Source organism: Pleurodeles waltl, chromosome 2_2, assembly GCF_031143425.1.
Source record: "Pleurodeles waltl isolate 20211129_DDA chromosome 2_2, aPleWal1.hap1.20221129, whole genome shotgun sequence".
In the NCBI taxonomy this organism is placed as follows: Eukaryota; Metazoa; Chordata; class Amphibia; order Caudata; family Salamandridae; genus Pleurodeles; species Pleurodeles waltl.
Genome location: NC_090439.1, coordinates 1120003065 through 1120018384, shown reverse-complemented (window position 1 = coordinate 1120018384; position 15320 = coordinate 1120003065). Strand labels below are relative to the sequence as shown.

Sequence of the window (15320 nt, the reverse complement as noted above, 5' to 3'; positions counted from 1 at the left end):
TAAAGGTCGTGAGATCCCTAGAATCCACATGGAGCATAATCTGATGGTATGCCGAAGCTAAATCTAATGTACTAAAATATTTAGCTCCATGCAACAAAGTTACCATCTCAGAGATATTGGGAAGAGGAAATACATCACTAACAACAGCTTTATTGAGATTCCTCAAATCCACACAGAGACGAATCTCACCAGATGGTTTACGTGCCACCACTACCGGTGAAACCCATTCCGAGGCTTCAACAGGTTCTATGATACCACACTGACACAACCTGTGTAGTTCTTTCTGAACATCCTCCCTAACAGAAATTGGTATGGGTCGCACCTTGCACACGATTGGTACTGCATTTTCTTTAAGCTTTATACGGTGTACATACTTAGTAAGGCATCCCAATGTATCAGTGAACACGCTCTTGAATTCGTTCACAAAATCTGGAAAAACACTGTCACTAACCACATCAGATATCTTACATATTCTGTTAACATCATTTTTAAAATCTTTTTCAACATCACAGGCGTAGGATTATTAGGATCCAAAATAACTTCAAGATCCTTCTGATGTGGCCAGCTAATAACACTGTCACCTTTTACTGGTACATATATTTTACCCACAATAGAATTAGATTTAAACTCTATTTCAGATTCGAAATATCCCCTCAGATCTATAGCTTGGCCACCATAACCCCCTGGAACCACATCGGGATTTTTTAGTTTCACTGAATGACTCAAATATTTATCAAATGTTTTGTTAGACATAAGAGTTAACCAAGCTCCTGAATCAAAAAGGACTTCACACATAACACCCCCCAGCTTTACAATGTCCTCAGGATATTTCTTCTCAGTGACACGATCCTCCACCATCAAGATACGGTCTTGCACCACCTTAATAGAAGTAGAAGGTAATTCCTTTGGCGATCTACAGCATTTTGCAAAGTGTCCACGTTTTCCACATAATTTGCACACAGCAGCAATTGCAGGACATTTTTTATAAGACGCAAAATGACCCAGGTTTCCACATCGAAAACATTTTGTATCTTTAAACTTAGATTTCTGTATCTGTGATAACTTAAGTTCATCCTTCTTTCCATCAACCTCTAAAACATTGTTCTCTTGTGATTCATTCTTCGGACCAATTTTATTCACAGAAGGATACTTATTTTTCTCTAATTCACCAACACACGCCAACGTGTGCTCAACACCTTTAGCAATAGTTATCACTTCATGAAGCGTAGGATCATCCTTACTCCAAAGTTCTTGTCTAATTTTGTCACTGGAGCACTTCAACATAAACTGATCCCTTATGCGTTCTTCAAGAGTCACCCCAAATTTGCAAGTTGCAGCCAATTTCCTCAAGGCTGTTATATATTCCTCTATAGACTCATTCTGTCCTTGTTCTCTCATACCAAAATGGTAGCGTTCCAAAATTGTACTAATCTTTGGAAGATAATGAAGATCCAGTTTCTTTATGCAAAGTTCAAATTCATTTAATTCTGCCCCTTCATCCTCAGGCTCAGGTAACGTTTCAAAGACTTCCAAGCCTTCACATCCCAAACAATGCATGAGGAGTGAGACTTTCCTTTCATTAGATATAGATGAACCACAAACTCTTGTGTAATGAAGAAATTACTTTTTCCATTTCGACCAAATTATAGGAGCATCTCCAGGTACAGTTAAGAAAAAAGGAGGAGGTGGTATATTCTGCATGTTTGAACTAAAATGTAAAATGTAAAGTCTAATGTACAGCTCCTTCACTTTATAGTCTTCCCCAAATTCAGTCTAAAATACAAGCAAACATTTAGTACCTTTGAGCCCTCAATGTGATACACAAAACGAAGAGGCTATTTTCTACGTTGAGTTCGTCTTGTTTTATGAAAATGAGGCTGTAATAAATACTCGTAAATGTATTTCTTGTGTTTATACACTGAGAAAATGCCCAAGGAACATTTTAAACATCTGCACTGAAAATCCGGGAGGCGCAGTGAATCGTAGCAGTTCGTCTTTGTTTGTTTATAAATCGGCAAGCGCACGCGATGAAAATGCAGCTTCAGAAGAAGCGCGTGCGCTCGTGCTCCACTTTACAAGACACACACGCGGCAGTTCCTGTTTGTTTATTTAGGAAATCGGTGAGCGCACAAGATGGAACGCAGCTTCAGAGGAAGCGCGAGCGCTCGCATCAATCACAGAACCAGGCAATTGAAAACGACGCGTGCCAGCTTCACGCGGTGAGCAAAATATTCAAACATATACCGGCGTCGTGCGGCAACTGTTGGTAAGGCTAACACATCAAGTCCATAGAGTATTATTAAACTTGATGAAATTCTACAGCAAACCTGACCTTAGTCAATTAAGCCCTCTGCATAGACTGTAAATCACAGTTATTAATTCCAAGTCATTTCTTTTAGGAGACAGGGCTTAAGTCAGACAATCCAAAGAACGAATTATGGAAATAAATCCTTACAAGTCCTCCTATTTTTGCCACATACCTTGTTGTTTCAATTGTTGGATCCAAAATAAAGTCATCCAATATAAGAGCTCCTGTTCTGTGTTCAAAGTAGAAGTTCCAATATCTGTGTTGAGATAATTTCACCAACGTATCCCATCCTCGTCGCCAATGTGAAGTTATAATCCAAAGTAGGTTGTTTTAATGGGATTTTATTAAGTCCAAAGTAATTATCTCATCCACAATAAACGATCCAGCAGCTCACAACACCTCCCACTATCTTCCTCCTCTCAACCAGTTCTCCTCCCACCTTCCAGAATCCCGACAAGACTCCAACAACCCTTTACATAATAGCATTCTACAGATAGAGATGAGATGCCCAGTACATGAAGATACCACACACTCACATGATGACCAATATACAAATGTGGAGAAGGGTGAAATACACCCAACAGACCCGCTGAGGTGAGTGAATGGGATGATTACATCCTACCAGTCACAAACCACCAACTTCCCCACCTGTGGCTTTTACCGCTGGAGGATATTTCCAGATTTCACTCTTTGGTCGATAGAGCACCCAAGAAGTTCCACTTACCTGTGGCAGTAAACGAAACGTACTGTTTCCTGTACCATTTCATGGAATCAGCAAAGAGGTTATTCAAGGCAATCCCATGAATAGATCATAGCTGGCAAGAAGGCATAAAACATACGCAAACTGGCTACAGTGGCCACCCTCAGTCTAATTCTGTTATCGTGCAGGCAGCACAACGGAGGTCAAGAAACCTGATGGCACCTTGTACAACACCACCAGAATAAGAAGGCTGCAGAATGGATGTGGCAGGGAAAACAATATCCTCTATGGTGACTGTACCAATAAGGACTGCTAATGCCATTGCAATTGTAGGCAGATATGACAGGCAGATGTGGTCTGACATACCTCTGTATCTGGCATTGCTACCGGAGGATAACAAGCAAGAAGTCAATGCTATCCTCCCATGAAGGAGAAAAAGCATCAGCTGCAGTCATAGGTTCAGTGATGAACGTCTCAAACATCGGCTTTAGACAGCAAGTCGTGCAGCTGTTTTACACTGGCAGGAATAGTTGAGAGCCATTTCTTCAGGCCAAAAGTTCAAAAGACGATCATGGACTTGCCATTTTATGACGAATAGCTGTTTGGTAAGCATGTGGCCGACACCATGTATCAAAGCTAGTAAGGAGACAGCCAGTTCTCTGGATGCTCTAAAACAGCAGAAGCCCAGTCCTTTTGAGGAAGAGGCAGAGTGCAATTCTACCAAGGTCTGTATCAAGGCTATAGATATACACCATTTCAGATGGATACGACTGCCTGTGGATTCCTCACCTTATGAATTCTCCCAATGTGCCAGCATTCGACTGAAATTTTCTTCCTAGCTCTCCATATTGACAAGGACGTCACAATTGCATGGCTTTGCACGCGGCTCCGTATGATGTCATCGAGGCAATAAGAAGTCCTCGCCAGCGTGCTGACGTCAGTTCCCTTTTTTCCGTGCCTTCGGCGCTAAAGTTTTTTTCTTGGCTCTCGAACAAGTTACTTTTTCGAGGAGTTGTTGTTGAGTTACAATGTCTCCACGGAACAAATCTGGCTTTAAGCCTTGTTATTAGTGCAGGGGTTTCATGTCGGTTATGGATCCTCATGAGAACTGCTTGTGGTGCCTGAGCTCAGACCACAACGTGGAGGGGTGCGTGTCCTGCCAGTGCATGAACCCGAAGGCCTTGAAGGAGAGAGAGGCTAAACTCTTTTTTGCAAAAGCTAAGAGGGAGCATAATGATCATCGAAGATCTAAGGAGAGGGATTTGTCTTCGCATAAGTCCTCAAGGTCGCATAAGAAGCGGTGTCAGCACGAATCTCGATGCCGTGCTTCTAGGGATCGGTCTCAGTCCCCTCCGAGACGGCGCCGTACGTTGTGGGAGGTTAGTCCAATGGCCACTCCTCAGCCTCATAGTCCACAGGCTTCTCCGGTGCCGACGTTGATTGAGACCTTCGAATCCCCGGCGAGCCCTCTGGCTCACTTTTCTCTTGTGTCCACTCTTGGTCGGGAGTTGGGTGTGCAGGCTTTGGATTCCATTCAAGTGCCTCAGGAGGAGCAGAGGTTTCCTGCCTTCCTGACTCCGGGAGCAGATCCATCAGCGTTCCTCAATGCTATGTTTAGCATTTTCAACAGAGCTATGGCCCCTGCTGGTGCACAAGCAGGTCCCACGGTGCCATTAGCTTTCACGCTGGGTTCGCCAGTGCTGTGCAAACAGGCCCCGTTTGTACCCTTCTATCCAGGTGAAGGTGCTGGTTCGGTGCTGATGACGTCGTCACCCCAGATGATGTTGCCGACGGTGCTGATGGAGTCGGTGCCGGTGCCAGATGGATCCAGATTGGGCTGCAGTGTCTCTCCACCCTCTCCTCTGCCAGAGCATCCATCTGCTTTGAAACCGGCGTCGTTGACGTCAGCTAATTATCGGTCGACGTCACGTTTGGAGGCCAGACTGAGGTCGAGGAGGAGGGCCTGGAGGATCAGGAGTATCGTCAAAAGCTGCTGGAGGAAGGGGAGATTCCTGAGCCTATGGGTGAATTTGAGGGCCTGGACTCTGCAAGTGGCCTGGATAATCCCCTGAGTGGGATTTTTTCATCCCCTGGTGAGCTCACAGTGGAGGCAGCATCTTACCACATCGTGATAAGACGAACATTCTGACTGAGGTGTTGCATCCTTCCGCTATGTTTTCTGAGCCCCTCCTTCCTTTTAATGATGCCCTTACTGAGCCCATTGTAGACACTTGGAGGAAGCCTGTCTCAACTCCATCAGTTTCCAGGACTGTGGCTAGGAGGTACAGAGTTACTCCAGGGGATCTGCAATTTCTGTCTCAGCATCCAACACCTAAAAACTTGGTGGTGCAAGCCTCTTGTTCTGCCAGGTCAGCACCTGGTTTGTTCCCCGCTACTCCAACAGATAGAGAGTCTAAGCGAATGGAGCAAACAGCAAAGAAGGGTTTCTCCTCATGAAGCATGGCCTTGAAGTCAGTCAATGCTACCTGTGTGCTGGGGAGGTATATTCATACCCTGATGGACAAGGCAAGAGCTGTTGTGCCAAGCTTGCCTCGGGATGTGCAGGGGAAGTTTGATGAACTCCTGTTGGACACTCAAGCGGTGGCCAAGCAGGTATGGCAGATTCAGTTGCCAGGGCAATGGGCACTTCAGTGGTGACCAGGAGGCATGCGTGGCTCAGGTCTTCTGGCTTCTCCACGGATGTTGAGGCAACTCTGTTGGACCTTCTATTTGATGGCGAGAAGCTGTTTGGGTCCAAAACCGACTCAGCTTTGGAGCGTTTTAAAGACAGCAGGGCTACTGCAAAGTCCTTGGGACTCCAGGCTTCAGTGTCCACACCCTTTAGATCTTTTCGGAGGTTCAGGGGTTTTGGCAGTGGGTACTCTATTCGTGGGAGGCCACTGTCCAGTATGCAGCAGCCTGCCAACCCTCTCTAAAGGTCTTATAGAGGGCGGGGAGGGTTAGAACACAAGGAGCCACTCAGCAGCCTCCTGTGTCATCCTCTTCCTCTGAGGAAACCCATCAAGGAAAGTAGCCCTAGTGTTTGCTCCATCTTGCCCGTAGGGGGAAGGCTATTTCATTTTCTCCATGAGTGGGAGTTAATCACATCGGACTCTTGGGTGCTGAATATTGTGGGGAAAGGTTATGCCCTTCCTTTTTCCCCCCTCCCACCCCTTCCAGTCATTCGTTTTGTACGGAAGATCATCTTCAGCAGGAGGTGCAAGTCCTTTTGTTAAAGGGTGCAGTGGAGTTGGTGCCAGAGCAGGAAAAGGGTCATGGATGCTATTCAAGGTATTTCTTGATTCCCAAGAAGAAAGGTCGATTGAGGCCTATCCTGGATCTCAGGATTTTGAATTGGTTCCTAAAACAGGAGAAGTTCAAAATACTGACCCTAGCACAGGTGCTTCTTGCACTGAACAAGGAAGACTGGATGGTGTCTGTCGACTTGCAGGATGCTTATTTTCATATCCCCATTCTGAAGTCACACAGGAAGTATCTCCGGTTTGTGGTAGGGTTGCAACACTACCAGTTTGCGGTTCTTCCTTTTGGTCTTACTTCCGCACCTCGAGTCTTCACGAAGGTGATGGCAGTGGTTGCAGCGGCCCTCAGAAGGAAGGGAGCATCTGTATTCCCTTACCTGGACGATTGGCTGATCAAAGTCGGGTCCCCAGAGCTAGTGCTGTATCACTTGCAAGTGACAACACAGTTATTGTTCAACCTGGGCTTTGCGGTAAACGTGCCCAAGTCTCACCTGAAACCCTCTCAGCACCTCCTGTTCATAGGGGCACAACATTGAATCGGGGTTTCCCTCCGCCTCAGAGGATTCAGGACATTTAGGCGTTGGTTTCGGTGTTTCCGAATGGAGCAGCTGTTCTAGTCCTCAAGGTACTACGTCTGCTCGGTCTGTTCGCTTCTTGCATTCTGTTGGTCACTCACGCACATTGGCACATGAGGGCTCTCCAGTGGTGCCTCCGCAAGCAGTGGTTTCAACACAAAGGGGATCTCAAAGAGTCTATAACGATCTCCAGAGACACTGCAGTGGATCTACGATGGTGGGCTGTGGACGGCAACCTTTCCCAAGGAAGGCCATTTTGTCTACCACCTCTGGTGGCCACGGTCATAACGGATGCTTCCACTCTAGGGTGGTGAGCTCATCTGGGGGACCTGGAGATCAAAGGTCATTGGTCTCCAGTGGAACAGATGTTTCACATCAATCTGTTAGAATTACGGGAAATACGTCTGGCTGTCAAGGCCTTCCTCTCGTCCCTTTGCGGTCAGTCAGTTCAAGCCTTGACGGACAAAACTACCGCGATGTGGTACATCAGACCTGCTACAACCTGCGCAAGACCCACCCTTTCTGCTAGAGTTGATAACAGATCTTCTCTCCAAATGCCGAGATCATATTCTTCACCCCAACCTGAAATTTCTCACATTAGCAGCCTGGTTATTGAGCACCATGAATTTGGACAGCTAGATATCTCACATGACTGCAAGGTCATTTTAGCACAGGTCGTGGGCGTGTTCACAAAGAAATCTACTAAACATAAAATGGTTTGTGTCTGGTATCACACTAATGGATTCCATCCCTTTCAAATTCAGGCACCCCAGATACTTCCTTATCTTCTAGACCTAGCAAAGTTGGCCCTTAAAACCATGCCTCAGTCAGAGTTCACCTGGTGGCCATCTTGTATTTCAAATGAATGGAGTCTGCCATCGATGTAGTCACATAGAGTGGTTAAAGGGTTTCTAAAGTTTATTCAAAGTTTTCCTACCATCTAGTATACCACCAGCGACCTGGGAATTGAATCCTGTACTTTTGCAGGTAATGTCAGCTCAATTTAAGCCTGTACATAAGGCAGACTTTAAATTCTTGACCAGGAAATCTGCATTCCTGATAGCCATAATATTGACAAGAAGAGTTAGTGAGATCCATAACCTTTCCTGCAATTTTCAAAATACCAAGTCACATTAAGAACTAACCCCAAATGTATACCTAAAGTACCAACTGAATTTCACCTCAATAAACTAGTAATCCTGAAGACATTCTTTCCAAATCTAGTAAGTCCAGAAGAAAGAACTCTCCACTTATTGGACTGTAAAAGATGTCTAGATGTCTAAAATTCTATTTGGACAGAGCTAAATAAGAAAATGTATTTGGCCTCTAGTATCCTTCTTGGCACCAACTTAAGGTTTCCTTGTAACATAAAAGTGAAAATCGAGACGGGCAGCTGCAACAATAATCTTCCATTGCACTAAAGCAGGAAGGTCTCTAACACAAGCAGTCAAATCATATTATACAAGAAGCATGGCTACTTTAGAATGAAGTGGATGGGCCGCCAAGAAAATGGGCACTGCTTGTGGCTTTTACAGTTGTCAGTGCCTAGTACTACTATTTTAAAGTTACTCCAGGACTCCCACTTTGATGACCGGGAATGATTCAAGCATGTGAATCTAGGAAAGACACCAGTGTTGGAGAACCACAGGTATAGTGGTAAGCCAAAACCCCCTGGGTGTGGTATCGGACATTTTCAACAGAGTACCACAGTCAGTGTTATATATGTACCTAAAAAACAGACTGACTGACCTACAGCATTGACATATCATTCACTTCCTGCAAAGGTCTCTTGGTGATGGTATAAAAGCACCATCTAGCAAAAAAAGGGCTTTTTAAATGTCTTCTGAACTTTGTCATGGAGGGAGAACTTCCATCAGGAGTGCAATCAAGCGTTTAGGAGCCTGTACTAAAGAGGAATTACCACCTTTGTAACAGACTTTTGAAAATTGACAATTAAGAAGGACCTGGTCTATCCCACGCACAGCCTATAGGGGTGCATACGTCGATATCATAGGCGTTAACGAGAAGCCAGGACACAAAGACATTTGTCGGTTAGACTGACTATTTTAGATATAGTATGCTTCGCTACAGATAGCTAGTGTATGGATAAATAGTGCTGGTGAATACCAGACCAGGCCTTATTTACATACATCTTGCAGAAAGAATTTTCCCCAGTATCTAAACTTTATTTTTGAATTAAAGAGCTGGAACTGTTGTTACCTTTATAGAGTTCAACCTCCTTAGAGTCTTAATATGGTTATGTAAATTCTCATGCAGCATGCAAATTCTCATGCAGCATGCTTTTTCTTCAACTCAAGAATCACTTTAGTATTTGCTCAAAAGTTTTCAGCAGCTAATTTATGGAGGATGTAGAGATGTTAAACAAACTGGAAACATGCACTGCTGATTGAACTTTCTTATTAGCAACACCAGAGCAAAGCAAATTAGGTGGCGTCCAATTAAAGTGCCATATAACCCTGGTTCCCACCTGAGCTCACCTGACAACGTGCGCTAGGCACATCCTGACACTAGATGCTGCATTAACAGAAAAAGAGACATTTTCTGCTCATTAACTATCTGTGACAGTTCGTGAATATGTAAATAAGTGAGCACGAGACACGCACTAATGGAGCTGAGGTGCACTGTTTCTCTGTGTGTTGTCAAACACAATAACCAATAAAGTCTACCATTTTCTTGTAAGGTATAGATTACTATCTTCAGTATCCTAACCCAAAAAGGTCAATGAAGGTGTTGACTTCTCGAAGCATAGGCCCTCACCCACCTGAAGGTGTCATTGGGCTGGGCTCCTGACTGGGCTGATGCTGCAATACTCAGTGGCCTCTCAAGGTGGCTAATTGTTGGAGCTCTTTTGTGGGTGATGGCCTTAAGGGTTGCCACTGAGAGACCCAGTCACCTCCAACATAAAAAGTCGGAGGCAAAGAAGTAAATTTTAAAAGAAGATTGGTGAGGGGTGTTCTGTATAAAATTAACTATGGAGCCCCTATTTGCACAAACAAGAGAATATACAGGATAACAGTGATCCTTATATTCTTACAAAGTGGTAAGGGGTCAAAATGTTTTTTGCCCATCAGTCCCTAAGGCACTATGGCAATTCGTCACGACCTTGAAAGTGACTTAATCTCCTCCTGTGTGGGTATCCTATCCTATAGAAAAGTTCTAATTGAACCCACAAATGTGATTTTCATACAGTGATGACACAACAACAAACTTTGTGTTAAGGCAATGGCGTAATGAAACTGGAGGGGGCCACCCTGCAAAGAACATGGAGGGGGGACCCCCCTCCGGACTCACTCAGGCCAGGTGCTGTGCTGAGGGGGCTCCCTGGAGCTCACCTCACTCCCACCCCCCACACTGCGGGGTTCTTTGTTACGCCACCGTGTTAAGGACTCACATCCATGAGTAAGGATTGAAGTCTCTAGCAAACGCTCATAACCTGTTTAAAAAAAGAACCAAAGACCAAACAAACAAACCTTTCAAATAACATCATATATTTTTACGTAATGCTGCAATGATATTGCAATTTCACACGTGTTGTTTTCAAGTGCCTTAATCAATATTCATCATACCATTAACAAAACAAAGCATGCATAGTAATCATGCAGGAGGATCTTGATATGTCAACAAGGTTAATTTACAAAGGCAACGTCATTATGGATAAAGTATCACCCATACACTCAAACGACAAGTGTCACTCTTGTATCTCACCCAAATCTTTTGGTAGGTGGGCACCTGTGGGATTTGGATGAACCAGACTATTATGAGGTCATCTGGAACAAACAAATGATATGCTTGGTCAAAAAGAGCCATAATCCAAAAACAAAGGGGCTTGTGTTGGTTGTTGTCAGTGACAACATCTCGGTTAGAGTGATCCCTTAGTATATTATAGGGGTTTATTAATACAAATGTGAGACTTGTAAATTATTCTATGTACATGTGGCCAGTTCTCTGGAGAATTTTCCTGATAGAGTAATCATTTCAAACAAAGATAGAAGATGAGAAAGAAACTCAAATAACAAACAAACTGGTAGAATAAAGCGTAACTTGGAGTTTCACAGGGATACTGAATAACGTTATGGGTGCTTGAATCTACATTTTGGGACCATATCGTAGTTATCTCCCCAAGTGAACAACTCATGCTAGTGGATCATTGATGGCAGAGTCCTTGAGAATAGAGGATTGTTATGGGGCTTGATGGGTGTGATAATTTATAGATGCTAACCAAGTATAAAGGAGGTCATAACATTTTCGGGAAACATTCATGTCAAAGATCAGACATCAAGGAAAATGGAATGCGGACTATTTCGGCCTGATTGAGTAGTTCTAAAATATTCTCTTTATTCAGGATTCCTTTTAGTCTACATGCCTCATCCGTTGCCTCCCATAAGGGGGAAAATAATTACTTCATTCACTCCATAGTAGGTAGATGTAGTAACAAATTATCTATGATGTATCAGGCTGGAACTCCTCTCAGGGATAATGTTCCCCATCATGGGTAAAGGGGCATGAGGGTTGTGATTTATTATTCACTGGCATCAAGGACCTCTTCTTGACAGGTATTTTGTCATTTAAACCATTGATATGGTTTTCAAGCGGAAAATCCATCTTTGTTTTCTCTTGAAAAGTTTCTTTGGAATGCCATCTTGATTTTCCATTGATTCCATTACAACCCAATTCATATCTTCAGGAATATTTTGCAAGGCAAGATAATGAGCACTCACTTTTGTGGTGATTTGTTGGCATCTCACCTGTATTCATTAATCCGTGTTTTGACAGGTCTTATTGTCATACCAATGTATTTTAAGTTGCAAGGTCATCTAATTAGGTAAGTACAATTATTTGTATTACAATTTGTATGTTTTAGTAGACGCCATTTCGCTTCGGGTCCCAGATTCACTTCATTTGTTGGGCTGGTAAACTAGCAGACATTACATTGTCCACAAGCGTAGTGTCCTATAACAGTCAGGACACCCCAACTTGTTGTTATAGGATCCACTGGAGTAGATTTTATCGGTCTCATGTAGAGTAACAGGTCTCTCAGATTGCTATTGCATTTAAACACCAATCCTAGGTTCTGTATCATCAGTCCCGCACTGGTGGGTTTATGCCACCATTTGTTGATAATCTTTTTCACATAATTAGGCGGGGGAATGAAGTGACGCACTGCAATTTGGGTTGATCATTTTTTAATCTTCGGTTCCAGTAATAGTTTAATTTCTTGCCCTTTTTCTGACCATGTGGTTTACCCTTTTGGGATACACCTAGTTTCTCAGTTTATCTGCCAGATCATCTGCTTGTTCATCATATTCCAAGACATCACTAAAATTCCTCCTAATTCTAAGGAATTACCCAAAAGGAAGATTAGTTCTTAGTGCTCTTGGATGGTGGTTACCAAACAGTATTAAGCTGTTGTGGTCCGTTGCTTTGTAGTAAGTTCTTTGCTTTAGTCGCCTTCCTCAGTAGATGTCAGTAAATCCAGGCAATGAAGTTCCTGGTCTGATATTGATGCAGTAAATTCTAAAAATGGGTCTAGGGAATGAATCCGTCTGATGAACTCAGTTGCCCCAGTTCTTCGCCTCTCCAGATTATCAGGATGTCATCAATAAACCTGTGCCACAGTTTGATTTAATTCCTAAATGAGTTTGTCTCTGTGAGTAAATATATCTTCTCAAAATATACATGTATAAAATGGCCAGACTCGGGGCAAAAGACATGCCCATTGATGTTCGTTGGGTCTGTAGGTGGAGGGTTTTTTCGAATTCAAAGACATTTTCCATTAATGACGAAGTTACACAATCCATAATAAATTGAATAGGAGTGGCAGACCCCCATTCACTTATTCTCAACATCTCATCTACTGCTGTTAAGCTGTTATCTTGGGGAATATTGGTGTACAGAGCTTCCACTTCAAGTGTTATTAGTAAGTATTTTGTGCCTTCATTGTTGATGGTCTCAGTCAGGTTTAATACATATTTTTTATCCTTCAGAAATGTGGAGGTACTCTTTAGTACAGTCTAAAAAACATTGTCACAGAATTTAGAGAGTGGTTAAAAAATTGGACCAATACCAGACATTATAGGTCTCCCCAGTGGTGGTCGTTTTTCTTTGGGGGGTTTAGGAAGGTAATAAAAGTGTAATATTCTAAGTTACTGACTGATCAAGAAGTCTGTTTCCTTATTGGTAATCCATCCCAATGTCTCAGTCTCATTGACCATGACCTGAATGTGTCAATTGTCTCGGAGTGGGGTCCTGGCTGATGCTCTTGTAATACTTAGGGCCTCATTACAACTTTGGCGGAGGGGGTTGATCTGTCCCAAATGTGACGGATATCCCGCCGGCCGTATTACAAGTCCATTATATCCTATGGAACTCGTAATACGGTGGGCCGGATATCCGTCATATTTGAGATGGATTAACCCCCTCCGCCAAAGTTGTAATCAGGCCCTTAATGTCTCCCTGTCGTCTCAGACATTTATGACTGTAACCCTGAATGGAGAGTATTTAACAATAGCCTGTCTGTGGACTTGATTGTGATTGATTAATCTTCTGAGAGGGTCTTAATGAGCGCTCTCTCATTCCTTGTGAGGATCTGAAATGGTTGTTTCTTATCCAGTGTCTGAACGTCATTCATTACTGCTCATTCAAATGCAAGTATATCACATGGACTGGCTCCAACTGAGGGAGTAAACATAGAGGGCTCATCAAGCCTGAATCCGTTTTCTCTTGTATTGATGTTTATTGATTGTTTATTCTGTAAAAACACTTGATGCGTTATTTTCCTGAAGAAGCCAGCCAATTCACAATTCAATCTCAAATGATCTTCCTGGGGGGTGGGGACAAATCTCAGGCTTTTGGTCATGGCACATCTTTCAGCTTTAGAAAAGGTTCTATTTGACAAATTGATAATCAGGTTGCCTTGTTCATCTACTTACCTCAATTACTCATCACTATCTGTGGTTCTTCCGGATTCCACTGTATGCGTTGGCCTCTTCCTTTTGTCCTGCCGCTGCTACTGCCCCAGCCTCTTCATAAAAAAGGCAGTGTAAACAGAGTTGTCATTCGTGGGTGGAAGAATGGTGCTGCGGTTGCCACATCAGTTGATGCCGGATAAAGATCGATCCCGTTGGGTAGTTGTGAAATCCTGGGGATCCCCTCCATCCATCAGAACTAAAACTGCTACTGCCCATCTGATTTTTTTCTTGTGGGCTGATGAGCCCTCAGAGATGTTTGAGTCTTAAGCTTCGTAATCTTCTTTTGTGTTAGGAGCTCCTTACTTTCATTCATTTCTTCATTAATTGTTGCTAGGTGAGACTTGAACAGAGTCAACTGTGCTTAAGCGCATTTTCTACAATTGTGATAATTAAGGCATCTGTGGGTCTCTTCACTGTGTTATAGGTTAGCATCAGCCAGTGTCTGGTAAGCGTAGACAGCTGCATCCCTTCTATGAACCCAAAGTACTGAGTGCTGAAACCATTGAAAATGTTTTTTGCATTTCGTGGCACCTTGCAAATGCATAAATCTTTAAGAAATACCTTGATCAATTTCCATTAACTTGATGAAGACTCAGAACAGCAGCAAAATCATATGATGAATCATCTGGAAAGGCCACACTGTTTGCATTTTCTTCAAAGAAACCAGTGTGAAGAAAGAGGAGTTTCTATGTGCGAGCCATAGTCTTAAAGAAGTGAATATTCAGTTACCTGACTCTACACTCATTAGCAAGGGGAGGGGGTCCTGTTCTTCACAAACCCACTGTCAAAAGGAAAACAGTGAAGCTCAATAGATTAAAACAACTAATGCAATCATACAATACAAAGTGGCAGACGCAAACTAGGACGACTTCCCTTCACTGTCCCTCCGGGGTTGCTTTCTAAGCCTGCCTGTTCCCAGCATCATTGTATCCAGTGGTGAAAGATTGTACTAAATAAATACATAATTTAATGTTTTAATTCATGCCTGTTCTGCTTTAAGTATATTGTGTTTTGTTTACACTAACCAACATTAGAAAAACACTAACAATACATGTCTAGCAGTATAGTTTTCCAAGTTGGAGATGGGTTTCCTTGTTTCTTCAGCTGTCCTGTTTCCTCTTCCTTGTCTTGCAACAATGGGGGTGAGGAGAAGAGGGTCGGAAGGGCACCACCTCCCTTACCCTCCTTCTAGGCATGGTGGGGCTTGGACCTCATTGTCCCACAGAACTTGGCGTCTGTGCCTCTTCCAAGTGGAGAAAGTGGACTGATATAAATAGAGCTAAATGGAAACAGAGGAGGGGGAGTCTGGGAGTGGGCTGAGGCAGACATTCTGAGGCTTTATCAACTTGTGTGCACCTGTTCTTTTAATATTCAGTAATGCTAGGTTCATCTGGCCAAATGTACTAAAATGCAATTTTGCATTTCCTAAATAGCGACTTCATAGAAACCGCTATTTAGGAAATGCAAAATGCTATGTACAAAGATACT

General features: G+C 43.2%; 1 protein-coding gene across 7 annotated transcripts in view; it reads left to right on the top strand.

The window, feature by feature from the left end:
- The window catches only part of IQANK1 (IQ motif and ankyrin repeat containing 1), a 338309-nt gene that overhangs the window by 240478 nt on the left and 82511 nt on the right, over positions 1-15320 (top strand). The window lies entirely within an intron of this gene.